We start from the raw sequence: 8,180 nt of genomic DNA on the forward strand, positions 1-8,180 counted from the left end.
TAGGTATGAAATGTACCAAGCCATGTTGTTTGCGTTTATTATTCTTTGCCCTCGTTCTCTGATAGAACCTAGGGAACGTGGAGAGAGAGGGAGGGGGGTGTGCAGGTGTTGACACAATAAATTATCGAACTGAGGACATGACACCATAGAAGAGAGAGGGAGGGGGCGTGCAGGTGTTGACACAATAAATTATCGAACTGAGGACATGACACCATAGTGAAATGAGCGAACTCCTTGAGTATTCCATGAATGCAGTCACACAAGGTATAGATGCTATAGCTTCAACTAGAGAGTGGCGATACATCAACCCATGCTTTAACTGGAGACACTGTTCACCGTACATTTAGGTATGAAATGTACCAAGCCATGTTGTTTGCGTTTATTATTCTTTGCCCTCGTTCTCTGATAGAACCTAGGGAACGTGGAGAGAGAGGGAGGGGGGTGTGCAGGTGTTGACACAATAAATTATCGAACTGAGGACATGACACCATAGTGAAATGAGCGAACTCCTTGAGTATTCCATGAATGCAGTCACACAAGGTATAGATGCTATAGCTTCAACTAGAGAGTGGCGATACATCAACCCATGCTTTAACTGGAGACACTATTCACCGTACATTTAGGTATGAAATGTACCAGCCATGTTGTTTGCGTTTATTATTCTTTGCCCTCGTTCTCTGATAGAACCTAGGGAACGTGAAGAGAGAGGGAGGGGGCGTGCAGGTGTTGACACAATAAATTATCGAACTGAGGACATGACACCATAGTGAAATGAGCGAACTTATAGGTTTTCAATAAAGCTAACTGTGTAGAGCTCAGATTTTGGTTCAACACACAAGTAGATAAATGGTGTATGAGAACTATGATAGATGATAAGCTTGGATATTTAAATGGAAACTATTTGTATAGCATGAATATATCAGCTTTGAATGCCAATTTCTTTTTTAATTTATCAAGTAATAGAGGTAATAATTATTTTTCAAGTCAAGTCTCAACACCTAAGACATTTTGTCTTGGTATTGCTCACTGCCTTAACCTGAAACCTTTAGACTCCAAGGTTTGTCTCCAAACCTCGTGCTTAGCATTTACTCTGTCATGAGTCTCGTAAATCAGAACTATGCAAGTTGTGCATCAATGCATCCATCACCAAGATAAATAAAATGGGCTAAGGGTTGATTCTTGGTGCAACCCATCCATAGGAAATGTTATGTCCTTAATTTTATGCTAACACCATGATACTAACAAAGTGTTTTTACAGTCATGCACACACTTTGGGTCTCGTGAGCCCTTTAAAAAGACTACCCAAGTCTTCCGTAAAAGGCAACCAAACCTTTATACTCATGTAGGTGATTCAAGTCTGTCTCAACACATGCATTAAGTGCAAAATGAGCTCAATCTTACAAAGTACCAGGAGACGTCAGAGGGATAGGAAAATGTAGTGCATATTGAAGGCTCATATAACTTCATTTGATCACAAATTGTTACCTTTGCCTTAGTGGGGAATTGTTGGTTTTATTCAAAATTCGTTGGTAATGTGAAGTCATAGAATTGTTTGTCGCTCCCTTTTGCACTGCTTTGTCTTGTGTAATAGACAAAAGTTCCATTTAGAAAGATTAAATTCATTTTGAGCACTTTATACACCAACTTCTTTCTTTATGGGATTAGTTGAGTTTCCTCCATGCTTGTGGAGGTAAAACTTGGCAACCACACGCATGTCGCTGCCCCCTCCATTCGGCTGACTCAGCTCGTGAGGCGTGCGTGGTGCAACTGCTGCAAAATGAATTTTGTAACTGCTACTTGAATAAGTCCGGAAACAACACAGTTTATTTTTTGTAACAGCTACAAATTAATTCGTGTTAAGTTGTAGTTGTTTCTTTCATAACAACTCTAGCAGATTGGCCTATAAAAGCGGATCTGTGTGAATTATCAAATACAGAAAAAAAGCCATTCTCATTTCCTCAAAGTTGTTCTTCTCAATTCTATTTTTGGGCAATCGTATTTCTGCTAACTCCAAACTTTCAACCACGAGTGCACGTGTTTGGGATTGCGCTTGTACCTTGGGGAGCAACCAGTCTCAAACAATTTACACCATGGTCGGGCCGAAATCACTTTCATGGCGGTGGCTCGCTACGACACAATGTTTTATTCAATAAGTTGCCTCTGTTTATTGTCAATAGTTTCCAAATCATGCTTACTCAGCTTCTCTGCTGGGCACCAGAAATGGTATTTGGTTTGCACACAACTTGCTTAGGTCTTCTATTTACAGATTAGCAATCTATGTGCTTTGACATCTTTTTTAGGTTCATGTTCTTTTTTGTGTTTGTCATCAGTTTTCCAAGTAGTTGCTTTATATATAGAGTTGATGTCCGGAGCTGCTTTCTTCATTTGGTTCCAGGAGTAATGTGACACCATCTTTCCTAGTTGATCAATATTGATGTTGCTTTCCTTTGTTCTGTGTTTGTCTATTATTTTTTAGGTTTTGATCTTGGGCCGTGTGGTGTGTGGCGGTATTGTCTGGGTTGTTATGTTGTTAGAATTGGACTTTGATGAGATCAATGCTAGTATTTGCACTGGGTACAAGTTCTTGGAATTTTCCTTTCCATGGAGAAAATCAGTTTTGCATGTTTCTTTATTGCTTTCATTCCTAGTTGTCCGAGTGTGTATGTCCTTGATTTTGTTAGGAGGAAATTATTTCCTTTGATCTGAGCTTTTAGGTAATTCTATGGTCTTTTATGTTTGTCCTTGGATTTTTGGTAGAGCTGCATTTTGTTTTGTTTTTGTTTTGTTGCTCAGTAGTCATAGTTTTGGCATACTTGGTGCCTTGTTTTTGTGTGAAACACTTCTAACTCCGCCTGTCAAGTCACAGCCCGTCCCAAGCCCGTAAAAAGGAGGAGGGCAAGTATCAATTGTGAGGAGATAGTCATTATTTTCTTTATTCTTCCTCTCTGATTTTGTGAGGTTCTATCTAATTTAAGTAGCCAAGGTCTTCTATGTTTGCCCTAAGATCACTTGTGGAGTATTATTTTATTTTCATCTCAGTCAATAATAACAAAAGTGGGTACAGGTGCAGCTTTTCCTGCATGGCTTGTAGGCCTCAAATCTACAAGTTCTAAGCCTTAAAAAAGGAGGTGGCGAAGTGTTCAAGGGATATTGCTTCTCCTGTGCACTTAAAGCTGTTGGAGAGTTTTTACTCTAGCTTTTGGGAGGGTGTCCGTTATTCTCAACAAGGTATATGTTTACTTATTTTGTTCTTACGTTGAGAGACTAATTTCATGTGCAAAATGTGCGGACCTAAAATACTAGTAACTGAACTACTGGATTTTGAGAGCAATGCCGAATTGGTTTTGCCAGGGTTATGCTTTTGCAGGGTTAGTTGTGTGTGCACATTGTATTAGATGTGGAAGTGGAACTTGAGATTTGGATTTTAGCTGTGATATGCATTTTATGTCTTGAATCTTGGTCTCTTTTTACCTACATTTTGAGAGTAAATGTTGGTGGCACTTTTGCCACTTGACTAATTGGGGTTATTTTCAGTCTTATTACAACAACAACAACAACAACAACATACCCAGTGAAATCCCACTAGGTGGGGTCTGGGGAGGGTAGAGTGTACGCAGACCTTGCCACTACCTCGTGCGAGGTAGAGAGGCTGTTTCCGGAAGACCCTCAGCTCAGGTACATCAAATCCAAGTAAAAGGCGAGGAAGACAGTGTATATACATACCATCCAATACGAAAGATAATATACAATCCTGCATCTGATTTTGTGAGTTTATTGAACACAAATAGTTGGCAATGATAAGTAGAGCTGATTCTCTCTTCTCTTTCACATGAGGTATCCTTCTACTTTTCATATTTAGCAATCAAGAATTAAAACACAGATACTTGACAATGAAATGACGAGCTAATCTCTCTCTCCTCTTTCCCTTGTCGTATCCTGTTATTACTTTCCATATTTAGCAATTAAGAATGCAAGAGTTCTCTACACTTTCAGGGCTGTGGTTGTGGCTTTTACGTAGTATCAGGTTTTAAGGTTTGTAGTCTCCATTCGGCCTTCTCTTTGAATTCTAGCTAGGTCTGAGATGCTCCGTTCGAACATGTTTGATGACATACAGTTCCTTGAGGGATACGGGTTGTTATCCTCTTTACTTCCATGATTTCATTTACGTGAAAAAGGTGTTAAGTTTTGATTTGCACACAGCTTGCTTAGGTCTTCTATTAACAAATTAGCTATCTATGTGCTTTGACATCTCTTTTAGATTCACGTTCTTTTGTGTGTATGTCATCATTTTCCAAGTAGTTGCTTTATATATAGTTTGTGTCCGGGGTTGCTTTCTTCATTTGGTTCCAGGTGTTATGTGTTATCATTTTTTCCTAGTTGATTTCTTTCATTTGTTCTGTATTTGTCTGTTATTTTTCTGGTTTTGATCTTGGGCAGTGTGGTGTGTGGTTGGTTTTGTTTCGGCTTTTATGTTGTTAGAATTGGACTTGGATGAGATAAATGGTAGCTTTTGCATTAGGTACAAGTTCTGGGAATTTTCCTTTCCATGGAGACATTCTGTTTTGCATGTCACTTCATTGCCTTCATCACTAGTTATCCGTGTGTATGTCCTAGATTTTGTTAGGAGGAAATTATCCCCTTTGATCTGAGAGTTTCTTTGTTTTGTTTTGTTGCTGAGTAGTCATAGTCATGGCATACTTAGTGCATTATTTTTGTGTGGTACTCTTGTAACTCTGCCTGTCAAGTCAGCCAGTCCCAAGCCCGGGAAAAGGAGGAGGGCAAGTATCAATGGTGAGGAGGTAGTCATTGTTTTCTTCCTCCTCTCTGATTTGAGAGGTTCTATCTAATTTAAGTAGCCAAGGTCTTCTATGGTTGCCCTAAGATCATTTGTGGAGTATTATTTTATTTTCATCTCAGTCAATAATAACAAAAGTGGGTACAGGTGCAGCTTTTCCTGCGTGGCTTGTAGGCCTCAAATCTACCAGTTCTAAGCCTTAAAAAAGGAGGTGGCGAAGTGTTCAAGGGATATTGCTTCTCCTGTGCACTTAAAGCTGTTGGAGAGTTTTTACTGCTAGCTTTTGGGAGGGTGTCCGTTATTCTCAACAAGGTATGTGTTTACTTATTTTGTTCTTATGTTGAGAGACTAATTTCATGTGCAAAATGTGCGGACCTAAAATACTAGTAACTGAACTACTGGATTTTGAGAGCAATGCCGAATTGGTTTTGCCAGGGTTATGCTTTTGCAGGGTTAGTTGTGTGTGCACATTGTATTAGATGTGGAACTTGAGATGTGGATTTTAGCTGATATGCATTTTATGACTTGAATTACATCATTTTCGAGTTTTACTCAGTTTTAGGCATTTTATCACATTTGAGGGGTTGATTTGCCAAGATGGGCATTGTATTGAAAGCAATATGCTTAAAGTGGTGAAATGTGGCCTAATGACCTGACTTGAAAGTAAATTTATTGATCCAGACAGATTATGTCGACTGTCTTATGTTATTTGTTCAGTCTGCTTCTACATTTTTTTGTTTGTTGGAACACCAAAGAAAGGGGTCTGTGCACCAATATCTGCTATAGAAGGATTGAGCAATAACAAATGAGAAGCTATCCAACTTCATTTGCTTTTTAAGTAGACAATTTCTGTAATGATGTTAGGGATGTTTATCTCCAGTTCTGAGTTAGTTGTTTTTTGTGCTCCCATTGTAAGTTTTTCTGGCTTCTAGAAAAAAGGAGGTTGCCTGGTCTCTTTTATGTGATGCTTTGATCACCTTTGTTCTTTTCATTTGGTGGTGTTCTCCCGCATTGCAGATGGTAGAATCTTTGGACTTTGTTTTACCTCTATTAATCTGTAAGCATATGTTTTTGGTTAATCTCTGGCTTGTCTAGTCTCTGTAAATGTTGGTGGAGTTTTTTCCACTTGACTAATTGGGGTTATTTTTAGTCTTATCATAGTAGATATTATATTGCTGAATATGGGTCTTGGAGAATTTTGAGGGATATAGGGGTGCAATTTCAGAGCAATCCTGCATCGGATTTTGTCGATTCATTAGAACACAAATAGTTGGTAATGATAAGTAGAGCTGATTCTCTCTCCTCTTTCACTTAAGGTTTCCTTCTACTTTCCATATTTAGTTGATCCTGCAATCGGATTTTGTCGGTTCATTAGAACACAAATAGTTGGCAATGACAAGTAGAGCTGATTCTCTCTCCTCTTTCACTTAAGGTTTCCTTCTACTTTCCATATTTAGTTGATCCTGCAATCGGATTTTGTCGGTTCATTAGAACACAAATAGTTGGCAATGACAAGTAGAGCTGATTCTCTCTCCTCTTTCACTTAAGGTTTCCTTCTACTTTCCATATTTAGTTGATCCTGCAATCGGATTTTGTCGGTTCATTAGAACACAAATAGTTGGCAATGACAAGTAGAGCTGATTCTCTCTCCTTTTTCACTTAAGGTTTCCTTCTACTTTCCATATTTAGCAATCAAGAATTTGAACAGAAATCCTTGGCAATGAAAAGTAGAGCTAATCTCTCTCTCCTCTTTGCCTTGACGTATCATGTTATTACTTTCCATAATTAGCAATCAAGAATGCAAGAATTCTCTACACTTTCGGGGCTGTGGCTGTGGCTTTTACGTATTGTCAAGTTTTAAGGTTTGTAGTCTCCATCCAGCCTTATCTTTGAATTCTGGCTAGGTCTGAGATTCTCCCTTTGAACATGTTTGATGACATACAGTTCCTTAAGGGATACGGGTTTCTTATCCTCCTTTCTTTCATAATTTTGCCTACGTGAAAAAAGGTGTTAGATTTTGGTTTGCACACAGCTTGCTTAGGTCTTCTATTTACAGATTAACAGTCTATGTGCTTTGACATCTTTTTTAGATTCTCGTTCTTCTGTGTGTTTGTCATCAGTTTTCCAAGTAGTTGCTTTATATATAGAGTTGGTGTCCCAAGCTGCTTTCTTCATTTGGTTCCAGGTGTTATGTAATACCATCTTTCCTAGTTGATCAATCTTGATGTTGCTTTCCTTTTTACTATATTTGTCTATTATTTTTCAGGTTTTGAACTTGGGCAGTTTGGTGTGTGGTCGGAATTGTCTGGGCTGTTATTTTGTTAGAACTGGACGCTAGTATTTGCACTGGGTACAAGTTCTGGGAATTTTCCTTTCCATGGAGAAAATCAGTTTTGCTCGTTAGTTTATTGCCTTCATTACTAGTTGTCTGAGTGTGTATGTCCTAGATTTTGTTAGGAGGAAATCATCCCCTTTGATCTGAGAGTTTCTTGGTAATGCTATGGTCCTCTATGTTTGTCCTTGGATTATTGGTAGAGCTGCATTTTGTTTTGTTTTGTTTTGTTGCTCAGTAGTCATAGTTTTGGCATACTTGGGGCATTGTTTTTGTGTGGAACCCTTGTAACTCTGCCTGTCAAGTCACAGCCGGTCCCAAGCCCGGAAAAAGGAGGAGGGCAAGTATCAATTGTGAGGAGGTAGTCATTAGTTTATTTCTCCTCTCTGATTTGTGAGTTTCTTGCTTATTTAAGTAGCCAAGGTCTTCTATGTTTTCCCTAAGAACCCTTGTAACGGTATTCTTGTTGTAGAAGAAGTCAGGTCAACCCAAGTATATGCTGTTCTTAAAAACTAAGACTAGAGTTCCTCTCCAAAATTAATACCCTCATATGGAGTCCTTTTCTAAAGCCTAACTCAGCATCTAGTGCTGCATTCAATGATGACATCAGCAGACAACCCAAAGTCCTACATAACAAATGCCAGCTAATTTGCTGTAATGTACGGTGAAGCTATTGCTGAAGGTCTATTGGAAACAACCTCTCTACCTTCACAAGGTAGGGGCAAGGCTGCGTACACCACCCTCCCCGGACCCCACTTGTGGGATTACACTGGTTGTGTTTGTTTTTGTACTGTGAAGATGTCTATTAAGAGCAGTTTTATCATTTTCCACATAATTGATCAACCTACTAGCTTTAAAATAATTTCCAAAAAGAAGTAAAACTAAATTTGAATTTGACTTAGAAGCTTAACTATATAACTAGAGAGAACCTGTTTTTTTGTTTTAGAAGATGGTGTTTGCCTCTAAATCAGCAGTCAAACTTGTCTTCTATTTGATCATCTTTTGGTTTAGTGTATTATGGTCTGGTAATTGTAGTGTTCGTGCATTTTGTGC

At 38.7% G+C, this 8,180-nt stretch overlaps 1 long non-coding RNA gene across 1 annotated transcript; it reads left to right on the forward strand.

Annotated features, from left to right (window-relative positions):
* The first annotated feature begins 2,248 nt into the window (after nucleotides 1-2,248).
* Nucleotides 2,249-7,891, forward strand: LOC107061254 (uncharacterized). The gene is made up of 3 exons (XR_001473886.1): nucleotides 2,249-2,768; nucleotides 5,426-5,427; nucleotides 7,461-7,891. It is a non-coding gene; the product is annotated as an uncharacterized lncRNA (long non-coding RNA).
* The last annotated feature ends 289 nt before the right edge of the window (nucleotides 7,892-8,180 follow it).

This window comes from Solanum tuberosum, unplaced genomic scaffold (genome assembly GCF_000226075.1).
Source record: "Solanum tuberosum cultivar DM 1-3 516 R44 unplaced genomic scaffold, SolTub_3.0 scf00125, whole genome shotgun sequence".
Taxonomy (NCBI): Eukaryota; Viridiplantae; Streptophyta; class Magnoliopsida; order Solanales; family Solanaceae; genus Solanum; species Solanum tuberosum.